At 43.2% G+C, this 15,350-nt stretch overlaps 1 pseudogene; it reads left to right on the top strand.

Moving 5' to 3' along the window:
* LOC148215420 (vomeronasal type-2 receptor 26-like) overlaps positions 1 to 14,568 on the top strand; it is a 30,708-nt pseudogene extending 16,140 nt beyond the window's left edge.
* Positions 14,569 to 15,350: the final 782 nt, after the last annotated feature.

The following is a 15,350-nucleotide window of genomic DNA, read 5'->3' as shown; positions in this document are numbered from 1 at the left end:
TCATCAATCACAGGCTTTGTCTTGGGAATATTCATTAGATTCCAAGACACTCCGATCATCAAAGCCAACAACCGGGATCTCTCTTACACCCTCCTTGTATCACTTCTGCTTTCCTTCTTGACCTCCTTCCTCTTCATTGGCCGGCCAAGGAAAGCCACCTGTCTTCTGCGACAAACAACTTTCAGCATCATTTTCTCACTTGCTGTCTCTTCTGTCTTGGCCAAAACAGTCACGGTGGTGTTAGTGTTCTTGGCCACAAAGCCAGGGAATAAAGTGCAAAGATGGCTGGGGAAGAGCTTGGCCAACTCCATTGTCCTTTCTTGCTCTGGTCTCCAAGTGGTCCTCTGCAGCATCTGGTTGGGGACCTCTCCTCCCTTCCCTGAGTCTGACATGAACTCACAGTCTGGAGAGATCATCTTGCAATGCAATGAAGGTTCAGTTCCCATGTTTTATGGTGCCCTTGGGTGCATGGGCTTCCTGTCTGCTGTCTGCTTCTTAGTGGCTTTTCTGTCCAGAAACCTGCCTGGGGCCTTCAACGAAGCCAAGCTGATCAGCTTCAGCATGCTTGTCTTCTGCAGCGTTTGGGTGTCCTTTGTGCCCACTTATCTGAGCACGAAGGGCAAGTACATGGTAGCTGTGCAGATCTTCTCCATCTTGGCCTCCAGTGCTGGACTTCTGGGCTTCATCTTTTTCCCCAAATGCTACATTATTTTCCTAAGACCAGAGCTGAATGCAAAAAAACATTTGATGTCAAAGTAAAATAGTACAGTGAGTTTTGGGTAGTTGGCTCCCAGAAACATTAGTTAAGAATTTCAACTAACTATATTTGACATCTTAATATTTTTTAATAATAGTAAAAAAAACACTCCCACCCCCCACCAAGTCTTGTTTTTTTCAAATCTATAATTTAATGTCAATATCCCTCCATAGAAAGCACATTTTACCCACCCACACATGAGCAGGCCCATAATCGTTTTCATGATATCCATAGTGGCATGGTGGCCATGAACTCAAAGTCTTAAAAGAGTATAAGCAGCACCTTGAACTGTGGAAATCATACAGCAGAGTCATCACAATGGTGAATACTGGTATACCTAATACTACACACTCAACTGCTTTCTTGACCTGTTGAAGCTTCCAGCTGGTTTTAACGTGCAGCTCCATGTAGAGTTTGTTGCAATAATCCAGACACGAAAGGAGTAACATGTTAGTGACTATGAGGAGAGCTTCCGGGTTTAGGAAGGGGCAAAACTGTCTCATAAGACGGGTTTGTGCAAAAGCCCTCCTAGCTAAGGCTCCCACCTTCTCCTCAAGCAGGACTCATGAGTCCAGATTGTGTACCAATTCTTTCCCTGCAGGAGTACTATATCTCCACAGTTATTGATGGAACTGCTCCAGAACCAGGGTGCTCCCAAACCCAGACACACTCAGTTCTTTCTAAGGTTCAGTCATAACCTGCGATCTCCATCTAGACCTTCATAATTTCCAGGCAACTTTTAAGCACCTCTGCAGCGTTACTTGTACAGCCTGGGGCAGAAGTATCATGACCGGCAGTATCATGACCATAACGAAGATACCTCATCCCAAGCTGACAGATGACCTCAACAGAGGCCTCATATTTATGTCAAATAGGAATGGAGAGGGAGGAAAGAGAGCAACTGGGAACACTGAGGCGAGGAGGGAATGTTCTGTCCATGAAAAGGGACTGATGTCAATATCCCCAAACACCAGATCTTTTGCCACTGCCCTTTATCAAAATCAGATCTAGTGTGTGACATCCACCTCCAACTACCTATGAGTAGCCTCCAATAATTTGAATCACATCTATGGTTGTGGCTGTGGCCATGAACTGCCAAACCACCTTTGATTAGCTGCCCATATTTTAGCAACAATCCTGGCTGGCAGTCAAAACAGTAAGTACAACAGAAACCCCCAACCTTTCACAATAAATCTCAGTCAAAACTCAGTCATGAAAATACATGGTCCTTGAGCCCACACCACCAATGATCTCCAGCAGTGGTTTCATGTTGAAGAGGACAGGAGAGAGTGTTGAGGCCCATGTCAACTCATTCTTGAGGGGCTTTGGTGTGGCCTCTTTCTCCACACAACCAACTGGAACCCTCCTCTCAAGAAGGAGGAGAACCATCGTTCTCCACACAGGTCTTCAGAGGCAGTGCTGGAAGAGGCCATGACTGATGGTATCAAAAGCCTCTGTAAGACCAAGAAACACCAACAAGGTCACACTTCCCCATCCTGATCCTGCCAAGGCTATTCACAAGGGAAACCAAGAGAGTCTCAGTGCTAAAACCAGGGCCAAATTTGGAAACAGTCAAAATAATCCACTTCCTACAGGGCTTTGAATATTTCTTCCTTGGTAGCACTACAAACATGTTATAAATCTCAACATCACATCTATTAGCCCAAATTTTGGAGTATGAGTAACACTGGATAACCCCTGACACAACCCATTCAATTTAAGCACCTACGCACATACTCATACACACTGGCACAATTTCCTATAGAGTGAGAAAGAGAGAGAAAATGGGAAATAATTTTATTAAAAATTGTCAATCTATATTGTGATTTAAGAAAAAAGAAACCTATCAGTTGGAGAGAAAGAAGGAGCCCAATGGGGCCCCCGGATGCATACTCAAAGGCTTCAGAAGACCAGCATGCCGAAGGTTGTCAGTTTGGTTTGGTTGAAGGCCCCAAGTAGATTGCTGGCTAGGAAGGCCACTGTGAAGCAGATGGCAGCCAGGAAACCCATGTAGTTGAGGGCACCATGAAACCTGGGGACAGAGCCTTCATTGTGTTGCAGGATGAACTTTCTGTAAGGTTTACCCTGTTCGTCTGAGAGAAACTCTCGTTACATGTGTGTTCAGCAAAGAAGTTTACTCAAGCATAACATAAGTAAGTACAGAGAAAGCCAGGATTGGCTTGGCACATCTTACAATGTATTTTATAGCTTCCCCATTCCCACGGTTTGCCCGTTCCTTGGTTACAGATTACCCGCAGTAATCCCCCCTCCCCAAATGGCAGATTCAGTCCGGTGCTTTTGTCTTTCTGATTGCCGTCTATGGGTTGTGCTGTTGTTGCCTTTGTTGGGCTTGCCTGTTTGTGCACAAAGCCAGGAGTTTCCGATCGTTCGTTGATTGCTTCGCTTCCGAGCCTCTGTGCTTTCCTTTGTTTGCAGCGCCCGAGGGAAGCCGTGCTGATACAATGTCTCCGCTTGCAGTTTTGAGTCAAGCACCGCCACCTGTCTGTAATCAGCTCGCGGGGTTTCACTTCCCCTTTTTCTCTGCTCGCGCCTAGGCGGTGAAATTGACTTAGGCGAAGCTGAGCGGTGCCTTCGCCGTGCCAGCTGAATCTGACACTTTGAAGGCTGGGAGTGCCAGTCAGAGTACAGGAGAGAAACTCCCAGCCAAATGGCACAGATGATTATTTAGATATCAGAGTGTGGCACGGTCAGAATTAAGGTATTATACAAACCACACATAAGGAGGCTGGATGCTTCCCCTTTGATATTCACAAGAGGAAGTTTTGTTATAAAAACAACAGAGGCCTAGTGTGTTAAACCTGTTATATGCAACCTATCTGTGCCTAATGATAGATGATAGAAGAGACTTCACAAAGTTCCCAATGTTCTCCTTGTTCAGCTGTATGAGCTTCAGAGTCTTGTTTCACGTTCCACCAGACTGCTGAAGTTCAGGTTCACCTCCTCCATGCATGGGTGGATTCTCCTGAAGCTCTCAGACCCCACTTCCTTCGTTTTCTGCAGCGACACCCAAATCCTCAGAGTTCAGTGTTTCTCTTTTGACTTCTCTGCAATACAAGCATGGTCTTTGCTCTCTGAAAGTTGCAGGGAACACAAAGCCATAAGGAAAGACACTCACGCCAGCAACCTTGGGTCTTTCCTAGGACACAGCTCGGCTAGTCAGGAGGGTCAGAATAAGGAGAGGGCTTGAATTGCAGTCAGAAACTGAACAGCATTAGTTAGACTTTGTGGACTGCTGTTAGCCTGATGGTTCTCCAAGTTTATGCTCCAAACGCTGATGCAAAGAACAGGGCGTTTTTGGATCAAGTTGAACCTGAAAGTGCTACTAGTGGGTGGAGAGCGGAAAGGCAACGGTGGAAATATCAAGGAAGAAGTAATGAACATGAAACTGAGCAAATTCCGGGAGGCAGTGAAGGACAGGAAGGCCTGGCATGATGTGGTTCATGAGGTCATGAAGAGTTGGACACGACTTAACGACTGAAGAACAAACAAAAAACGTTTGTTGGCATTTGGGCCTGCTTAAAAGCCCAACTGTCAGTGGTTCTTTCTGCCAACCTTTTCTGCGTCATACTATGTATGTCTTTCCAATGCTTTTGAGGAGTCTTTACATGTCTATCACATGTGATGAAACATTCCTCCTGGATCATGGCATTTCCAACATTTATTACTGTAGGATTTGTCCATCTGAGATATTATTGGTGGAACTGTATTCTATCTTTAAAACATTTTGTAGCAATTCTCCTTTTAATTGTAATTTGGTGTAAATCTCATAGATTTAGTCCATAGTTCTTCCCATTGTTGTATGGTGACTGTTTCATTGAAATCTTGCATCCATTTTGCCATAGAGTTTTTGGCTTGTTCTGTCTCCATGTCATATCAAAGTGAAAGCTTATGAGAGGGCTGAGATCCTGTGGGACTTCCTGATCCAACAAATCCCAGGAACAACATCAGAGCTCTCTGCCCAGAAGAGTGCAGGGCTAGGAAAAGCCAAGGTACTGTGCAGAACCTTTGAATTCCGAGGCCCCTGGTAGAGGACCCGAGATTGAGGAAGACGCACACCACCCATGGGGGTGAGAGGGGAATTTTTTTACAATATGTATAAATTTATCTATACAAATACACACAGACACACACTATATATATATATATATATATATATATATATATATATATAGTGTGTGTGTGTGTGTGTGTGTGTGTGTGTAAATGCATGAACCATGGTCTCTTCTAGCTTCACTGAGGAGTTCTTGCTGCCTTTTTAATCTATTGATAGAATCTGAGTGGACCAGGTCTGTGTGTGTCATCACGTTTTTCTTGCTGTAATTATCTCCAGCTTGAAGAACATCTGGAGGAGAAGCGAGAGGTGAAATTGCTGGGCTTATTATTCCCTTTATGGAATTCCAGACTTTTCTCAAACTCTGTCTAATAATGTGTCCTTTTAACTTCTTAACCACCTTTGTGTCTCTGAATCGTAAGTGTCCATGAAGCTGAGCCATGGCTGAACCGGCTGCTTCCAAAGTTGCCTTTCTGCTTTTCGGGAATTTTAACTGCTCTTTTATCCACACTTTATGACACAGTTTGAGATTTGGAAGGCAAGACCACCTCTCCTGAATGGGGTCACGAAGAGTTGGACACGACTTAATGACTGAACAACAACCACCTTTCCCACTCCATATAAATTGATGGACGGTTTTTTGCCATTTTTGTTCCTGAAAAGTTCTCTCTGAGATTCCGATTGCTGCCATTTTAAATAAAGAGTTTATTTTGGGCAGTACATTCATTCTGATGATTGCAGTTGATCCTAACCAAGATAACTTTAGGTTCCTCCATCTTTCAAGGTCTCTTTTCATCTCTTGCCATAATTTAACATAGTTCTTTTGATGTATTTCTTGATTGCTTCCTGTCAAGTGCAAAGCAAATTGCTTCTCTGAGTGGGCTCTCTGACAGCCAGATTCTTCTTGCAAAAATTTCTTCTTGTGTTACAAATCTAGTGATTTCTTGTTTTTTGAACATATCCAGAATATTCTCCATAATATGAATTGTTTTCATTAACTTATTTCTTTTGGTGATTCTATGACAGCTAATATTACAACATTTGCATAGCATTTAAGCTTATATTCCTCTCCACAAATTTGAAGACTTGTAATTTATCACCTCTAATGCTTTCTGCCAGTATTTCTAGCACAACCTTAAACAGTAAGGGGGAGAATGGACATCCTTGTGTAACGATCTGCCACCCACTGATCCCAAATCCAGTAACTTTCCTTGCAATCAATATTGATCCAAAAGAAAGTTCATTTATTGAGAACAAGTGTACAGTTCCAAAGCATTGCTAAGGCTGAGCCTATGCATGCCAATTTTTTTATTTTTTTTTTACTTTTCCCTCCTTCACCCCCCTTTTCTCCTAGTCTCCTGATTCCCTTGCTGGTATGACCTTGAGCATGCCAGCACCTGTGATAAGGAGCCATCTGCTTTGAACGGTTTCACATTCATTCCCCCCCCCCCCAACCTTTTCCAATGGCAGAACCACAGCATGTAAAAAGCAATTGCTAATCTAGGTAACATAGAAATCTGCTATTAAATCTTCTGAGGATTCTGACATGCCACCCCTCCACAATTGAGAATGTCAGTCAGATGAATCATAGTCTTCACTCTGTAAGAAAAAACACAAAAAGAAAGACAAAATATAGTATAGCAACATTTCCCCTTCATGGATCACTGTCTTGTCATGGCGAAGGGGCTTGTGTAACTCAGTGAAGCCATGAGCTATACCATGCAGGGCCACCCAAGACGGACAGGTCATGACAGAGAGTTCTGACAAAATGTGGTCCACTGGAGAAGGAAGTGGCAACCCACTCCAGTATCCTTGCCAAGAAAACCCCATGGACAATGTTAAAAGGCTAAAAGATATGACGCCGGAAGACGAGCCCCTCAGGTCGGAAGGTGTCCAATATGCTACTGGGGAAGAGTGGAGGGCAATTCCAAGTAGCTCCAGAAAGAGTGAAGCGGCTGGGCCAAAGCCGAAAGGACGTTCAGCTGTGGATGTATCTGGAAGCGAAAAGAAGGTCCGATGCTGTAAAGAACAATATTGTATAGGCACCTGGAATGTAAGATCTATGAACCAAGGCAAGCTGGATGTGGTCAAACATGAGATGACAAGATTGAACATCGACATCTTGGAAATCAGCGAATTGAAATGGACAGGAATGGGTGAATTTAATTCAGGTGACCATTATATCTACTACTGTGGGCAAGAAACCCTTAGAAGAAATGGAGTTGCACTCATAGTCAATAAGAGAGTGGGAAAGGCAGTAATGGGGTACAACCTCAAAAACGACAGAATGATCTCAGTGCGTATCCAAGGCAAACCATTCAATATCACAGTCATCCAAGTCTATGCCCCAACCACTGATGCTGAAGAAGCTGAAGTTGACCACTTCTATGAAGACCTACAACACCTTCTAGAACTAGCACCAAAAAAAGATGTCCTTTTCATTATAGGGGATTGGAATGCTAAAGTAGGAAGTCAAGGAGTAATCGGAATAACAGGCAAGTTTGGCCTTGGAGCACAAAATGAAGCAGGGCAAAGGCTAATAGAGTTCTGTCAAGAGAACAAGCTAGTCATAGCAAACACTCTTTTCCAACAACACAAGAGACGACTCTACACATGGACATCACCAGTGTAAGGTTTGCCCTGTTCGACAGAGAAACTCTCGTGACACGTGTGGTTCACAAAGAAGGTTTACTCATGCATAACGTAGTAGTCACAAGCAAAGCCAGGACTGGCTTGGTACAATTGCATCACTTGTTATATTCCCCCCTTCCCGCGCTTTTTTCCCGCCCCGCGATCACGTTGCAGCTGCGGATTATTGGCCCCCAATAATCCCCCTTGATTGTTCATGATGGCAGGATCGGTCAGGGTCTATTGTCCTTGATTGCCAGTCCCCCTCTGGCTGGGTTGGTTCCTCCCCGTTACGTGCAAGCCCGCGGGTTCTGTGCTGTGTTGCGATCTTATTTCGCTGCCTGCGGCCCCGTTCATTGCTGGCTCACGCCGTTATCAGTTTATAGTTAAAAGCTTCCGCTGCGGTTTTCCTGTTTGGCTGGGCGCAGGTGGCCCGTTAATTAGCAGCGCTTTCAGTTCCTCTTTTCCCCGCTAGCTACCGCCGGTGGATTCCGCGTGGTCTGGCTGCGAGCTTCCCTGAAGCCCCGTGCTGACCGAACCTGACAACCAGATGGCCAATACCGAAACCGGATTGATTATATACTTTGGAGCCAAAGATGGAGAAGCTCTATACAGACAGCAAAAACAAGACCAGGAGCTGACTGTGGCTCAGATCATGAGCTTCTTACTGCAAAATTTAGGCTTAAATTGAAGAATGTGGGGAAAACCACTAGACCACTCAGGTATGACTTAGATCATATTCCTTGTGAGTACACAGTGAAGGTGATGAATAGATTTAGGGGATTAGAGTTGGTAGACAGAGTGCCTGAAGAACTATGGATGGAGGTCCGTAACATTGTACAGGAGGCAGCAGCTAAAACCATCCCAAAGAAAAAGAAATGCAAGAAAGCAAAATGGCTGTCTGATGAGGCTTTACAAATAGCTGTGGAAAGAAGGAATGCGAATAGCAAGGGTGAAAGGGAAAGATATAAGCAACTGAATGCAGATTTCCAGAGAATAGCAAGGAGAGATAAGAAGGCCGTCTTAAATGAACAGTGCAAAGAAATCGAGGAAAACAATAGAATGGGGAAGACTAGAGATCTCTACAAGAAAATTGGAGATATGAAAGGAACGTTTAGTGCAAAGATGGGCATGATAAAGGACAAAAAAGGCAGGGACCTAACAGAAGCAGAAGAGATTAAGAAGAGGTGGCAAGAATTCACAGAAAAACTATACAAGAAAGATCGTAATGTCCCTGATGTCCATGCTGGTGTGGTCACTGACCTTGAGCCAGACATCCTAGAGAGTAAAGTCAAGTGGGCCTTAGGAAGCATTGCTAAGAACAAAGCTAGTGGAGATGACAGTATTCCAGTTGAGTTATTTAAAATACTAAAAGATGATGGTGTTAAAGTGCTGCACTCAATATGCCAGCAAGTTTGGAAAATGCAACAGTGGCCACGGGATTGGAAAAGGTCAGTTTACGTTCCAATTCCAAAGAAGGGCAACGCCAATGAATGCTCAAACTATCGCACAATTGCGCTCATTTCACATGCTAGCAAGGTTATGCTCAAAATCCTACAAGCTAGGCTTCAGCAATACATGAACCGAGAACTACTGGATGTACAAGCTGGGTTTCGAAGAGGCAGAGGAACTAGAGATCAAATTGCCAACATTCGCTGGATCATGGAGAAAGCACGAGAGTTCCAGAAAAATATCTACTTCTGCTTCATTGACTATGCAAAAGCCTTTGATTGTGTGGCAAATTCTTAAAGAGATGGGAGTACCAGACCACCTTACCTGTCTCCTGAGAAATCTGTATGCAGGCCAAGAAGTAACAGTTAGAACTGGTCATGGAACAACCGATTGGTTCAAAATAGGGAAAGGTGTACGACAAAGCTGTATACTGTCACCCTGCTTATTTAACCTATATGCAGAGTATATCATGAGAAATACCAGGCTGGAAGAATCACAAGCCGGAATTAAGATTGCAGGGAGAATCATCAACAACCTCAGATATGCGGACGATACCACCCTAATGGCAGAAAGTGAAGAAGAACTAAAGAGCCTCTTGATGAGGGTGAAAGAGGAGAGTGCGAAAGCTGGCTTGAAACTCAACATTAAAAAAACTAAGATCATGGCATCTGGACCCATCAATTCCTGGCAAATAGAAGGGGTAGAAATGGAAGCAGTAACAGACTTCATTTATTTGGGTTTCAAGATCACCGCAGACGGAGACTGCAGCCATGAAATTAAAAGACGGTTGCTCCTTGGGAGGAAAGCTATGGCAAGCCTAGATAGCATATTAAAAAGCAGAGACGTCACCTTGCCGACAAAGATCTGCATAGTCAAAGCTATGGTTTTTCCAGTAGTAATGTATGGCTGTGAGTGCTGGACCATAAAGAAGGCTGAGCGCCGAAGAATTGATGCCTTTGAACTGTGGTGCTGGAGAAGACTCTTGAGAGTCCCCTGGACTGCTAGGAGGTCAAACCAGTCAATCTTAAAGGAAATCAACCCTGATTGCTCATTGGAAGGATCGGTAATGAAGCTCAAGCTCAGATACTTTGGTCACCTAATGTGAAGAGAGATCTCTTTGGAGAAGACCCTGATGCTGGGAAAGATTGAAGGCAAAAGGAGAAGAGGACGGCAGAGGATGAGATGGTTAGATAGCATCACTGAAGCAATGAGCATGAAACTGAGCAAACTCAGGGAGGCAGTGAAGGACAGGAAGGCCTGGCACAATATGGTTCATGGGGTCACGAAGAGTTGGACACGACTTAACGACTAAACAACAACAACAACAATAGCAACATTTATATGACTTGAGGCTTTGTAGGATAAGCATTATAAAAAATTTTTATTAAATCTGGAGCCTTTACATGTTTCTTGTCAACCCATTCAGTCAATGATTTAGGAAAATGTTTCCACTGAATTAAAAACTGAACCCCTCCTCTATGTTTCCTATTGTCCAATATTTCTTTAACTCTGAAATGTTGTTCTCTTCCAACCATAATATGTTTAGGAGGTGATGGGGTGGGATGCCATTGAGACGACTCTTTTTAAGGTTTAAGTAGATGACAGTGGAAGACCAGATGGATTCTTTTAAATGTGGCAGGCATCTGCAATTGTACTGAGACTGGATTAATCACTTTATCAATAACAAAAGGACCTACGAATTTTGGAGCAAGTTTTTTCAAAGGTTGTAATGATTTAAGATGCTTGGTAGACAAAAGAACCTTGTTGCCTACTTTCCAGTCTTTCTCTGGGGTTCTTTTAGCATCTGCAAATATTTTGTACGTTGCTCTGGCCTCCTTCAGTGATGCAGCAATCTGAGGCCACACTTGCGTCATTTGTTGGACCCACTCATCAACTGAAGTGACTTGAGTGGACTCTTTAGGTAGTTCCGGGATGGGTACAAAGTCCTGTCCTGTAGCTATTTTAAAAGGAGTGAGGCCAGTGCTTTGGTGCACTGCATTATTATAGGCTACTTCAGCAAAAGGTAACAGTTCGTCCCAATTGTCTTGCTGGTAGTTAATGAAACATCTCAAGTATTGTTCTACTACTGAGTTCAGACGTTCACAGGATCCTGACGTTTGGGGGTGGTACCCTGAACTCAAGCCCTGTGATGCCCCCAGTAGTTTTAGGAACGCCCTCCAGAACGTGGCGGTGAACTGGACCCCGCGATCCGAAATTACTCATTCTGGGACACCGTGAGCTTGGTAGACATGTTGTATAAATAGCTTAGCCAGTTTGCGGGCTGATGGGAGGGAGGGGCATGCCACAAAATGGGCTTGTTTGGAAAAAAGGTCTGTTACTACCCAGATGATTGTCTTTTTGTTGCTTTCTGGCAAGTCTACAATAAAGTCCATGGAAATTTGCTTCCAAGGAATCTCTGGATTTGCCACTGATTGTAGAAGTTCCATTGGTTTGCCTCCCCTCTTCTCTTGGCCATTGCACGCGTGGGGCATGTAGCCACATATTCCCCTACATCTTTTCTCATAGTTGGCCACCAGATTTGACATCTGAGTAGATGTAAAGTTTTCACAAAGTCAAAGTGCCCAGCTGTTTTGCTATCGTGGCCTCTTTGCAAAACCCACTTTCTAGCGTCTGCCGGGACATACAGCTTATCTTGCCACCACCATGCCCCCTGTTTGTTTACCAGAGATTGGCTATTGTTCTTAAACCAGTCATCCTGGGCAATCTGGGCATTTAATTTTTTCAATAATTCTCCCTCTAGTTGTTCTTCACCCCTTTTTCTCTGAGCTCTAGGGACTACTCTTAAGGCCGCTTGGGCACATGGAATTACAGGAGTGACCACTTCCTCCCATTTGCTGTTGTGTTGAGGCAATTGGGACAGAGCATCTGCCAGGAAATTTGATCATTTGATAGGGCGGATATTAAACCGTTTAATAAATGATATTTCAATATATTTTTTCAATTTATTTATTCAATATTTAGACTTGGAATATACTGTGAAAACATTAAAAATAAGAAAACAACAACAACAAAAAAGAAAAATAAAGAGTAAAAATAGGAAAAATGACAAAACCAAAGAAAACAATCTGCACAGGCTGAAGGAGGCCTGGGTCACCCTCGTCAATGCCTGGACGAAGAGCCGGACCTTCAGGGCCCTTTGGGGGTTCTTCAGATCTCAAGGGGATCCTCGTTCCAGAGGGCAGGGACTGCTGAAGAGAACTCACACTTCCAGAGTCCCAATAGATGGCATTGCTTAACTGAAGGAACCCGGATTGCACCAACCCTGCCTGATTGGACCCGATGGGCAGACATTATGGGAGACGGTGGGCTCCTCAAGCAAACATGCACAAAACCATGTCGGGCATGGAAGGAGTAAAGCAGATGTAATCCCTCTCACGATATTCTCAGTCCAGATTGGAGGACCTTCTAGTTCATTTTGGCATCAGTGGGCAGAATTGTGTGGTTATGCAAAACATACTTTTTTTTAGGTTCTTCCTCCATCACAAATCAGGACTAACTAAGTTCAAGTTTTAGTATTGGTGTGTGAATAACTGTTCAAACCATACTAAAAATCTCTTTTGATATTGATTATAATGGTATTTTTTTAATAAATGTTTGAGGCCAAATTCTCCTGTCTCACTCCATAGCTGATCTTCAGAGTTTGAAGCCTACCTGTGACTTCTCCCTTTGTGTATCTGCCTGTTGACTCATTCAAAGTTCAGAGAAGTGATCTCTCTCCTCCTTATTATGACCCAAATCATAGTGATTTACTCATTGCTTGGTGCTTAATCTCTAGGGACTTTTCTGCATATTTTAGAAAATTTGACAACATGTGTCAATAACATGTTTTCACCGGAATGGCAGACTAAAGTCTTGTTGGCTGATGTCATGGCATAGGAAAGGTGTGGGTGCATAAATGCTTCAGGAGAAACAAAGAGCAAGGGGAGCATTATATGGCAATTAGGGACCATATTTACTCCTTTCCCCACCCGATGTGCAGCCTTGGCTTGACACAGTGTGGATTAGGAATGCCCCAGAAGCTTCTAGGCTTCTTCATCTTTATTCAGAGCAGACACAGAGCTGGAGGCTCAGTCAGGAACACAAGTCATGTTGCTGCTTGTGCTGCTTCTGTGGCCCCAGGGAGTCTGTCTGAAGCTCAAGGCCAAATGCCTCCTGACTCCGAAGAGGGATGAGGTGGACCCACACAATCATTACAGGCCAGGACAGCTTTTCATTGGTGGCATAATCTCTTCACTGAGGGCGAAGTTTCAGCTATTAAGCTTTAACACAACTCCCTCAAATGAATTATTGTGGTAAGGGAACCTCCCTGCATTTGCATGAAAGCCACTCTCCAGTCTCACATGGTATTTTCCTCTTGGTCTCCCACATTTGCTATCTCTCACCTCACTTTCCTTGGCATGCTCTGAGTAGAACTAGACTGTGGGTGGAGAAGACAGGGTGGTTTCTCCCTTCTCTTCCTCCCTTGCCCCCAGAATTAGTCAACATAGAGCCAAAAAGGCAGGAATACTGTATTTGTTCCCTGCATTGAATATTCACATGATTTTTTCTGAGTAAAATTGACTGATAATATGAAGGAATCACAGATGAAAATGTATTTAGTCACTGAATTTCCAAATGTCTCTGAGTTCCATTATGAACTGATACAAGGTATTGTAAACGTATCATGATTTCAATGTAAGTTAAGTCTGCACTCAAGACCCTGAAAATCTAAACTTGTCCAGAGATTGATAACATATTGGCTCTGTTAACAGTTACAGGTGCTACTTGTATGTGTTCGTTTGTATGTGTCTGAGTGTGGAGATGATGGTCTAAGTGGCCTTTCCAACTTTAGGATTTAATGATTCTATGTTTCATATAGACACATAGGTCAAACTTCCAACAGTTAAGTATTGCAAAAGGCAACTTTCATCACAAACTGGGTTCATGTCTTTGAAATTGATCTTATAACTTTTATCAATGCAGTTTATTTTTTTTAAGTTGATATTTTTAAAAATAATGTAATCCATCCAGAGGAATTCTTGGCTTTGGGTGGATTGGAAAAATTATATTTTATACAGAAGGAGAAGTAAAAGATTCCGTTTTGCAGAAGGTAAGTTCTTTTCCACTGATAAACTGGGATCATGTCTTTGAAATCAATCTAATTATATCTATTAATATGGTGCAACGTTCTAATTGCTTTTATATTATTATTTTTAGGAATATTGTAATCCATTCAGAGAGACTCCCGAACTTGGGTAGATTAGTAATATCATCGTAGAAAAAGGTTAAAAAAATGCTCTTTTTATTGACTATGTTCTAATATATTGATCCTTGCAGGAGAGCACCTCCAGAATTCTGGAAAATGTTTTCCTTCCTTTTGGCCATCCAAGAGATCAACCGGGATTCCCACCTCTTACCCAACATCACCCTGGGTTACAACATTTATGAAAGCTACTTCAATGCACAAATGACTTCGGATGCTTTGCTGGACCTACTTTCTGATGGGGAGGCCAACGTTCCCAACTACAGCTGTGGAAGGCCGAGAAATACAGTGGCTCTTCTTGAAGGGGCTGAGATTGACACCTCCATCCAGATTTCGACCATATCACACATCTACAAAGTGCCACAGGTGTGTCTTTGGTGGGAAGAGAATGCTTAGTTGTGTAACTTTCAGTCAGAGGTCCTCTACTGCAAGTGAAGAAAAGAGTTCCGTTAAGTCCAGACTGGGGGATCTTCCATTTCCAAGAGTTTGAAAAATTCTCCACTGAGGAAGCAAAAGAGAAGGGAAGTACTTTAGAAAGCAATGGGTGAGTAGATAAGCCTTCTTGGCTAGGAGTGGAATTATGGCTTCATTAAGGCCAGAACTGTTATTTTTAACTGGGGATGCTATGGGCATCAAATAAAACAATATCTTTCATTGCTTTTCAGATCAGCTACACTTTTGTTTCTGAGACTTCGAGTGATAAGACTCAGTCTCCTTTCTTCTACCCGATGCTCCCTGCTGAAGGAGTCCAGTACCCAGGGATGGTCAAGGTGCTCCTCCATTTAAGGTGGACTTTGGTTGGTCTGATAGCTCCAGAAACTGACCAGGGGGAGAGGTTTCTGAGGACCCTGACTTCTATGTTGCTCAGGAATGGCATTTGTCCCATTTTCTCACAAACCTTTTCCAAAACAATCTATCATGTTTCCATAAGTGATCATCCATACCACAGTTGGAGACAAGTGAATGTCTTTCTTTATGGTGCTGAACCTGATTCATTCAATATAGGTCTAATCATTATACAAGCAGTATTTCAAATTTTTAAGGAACCAGTTTCAGGAAAAATCCTGATCACAACAATCCGATGGGATTTCACCATTTTTTTGACAGGTGATAACTTTCCTGTTCAATTTATCCATAGCATTTTTTCCTTTCTGATGAAGAGAAACCACATGGCAAAA

The sequence above is a fragment of the Python bivittatus genome, unplaced genomic scaffold, assembly GCF_059951505.1.
Source record: "Python bivittatus isolate LINGU-HERP-01145 unplaced genomic scaffold, Pbiv_v1 ctg000290_np1212, whole genome shotgun sequence".
Taxonomy (NCBI): Eukaryota; Metazoa; Chordata; class Lepidosauria; order Squamata; family Pythonidae; genus Python; species Python bivittatus.
The sequence above is the reverse complement of the archived record's forward strand: the minus strand, read 5'-3'. Positions and strand labels throughout refer to the sequence as shown.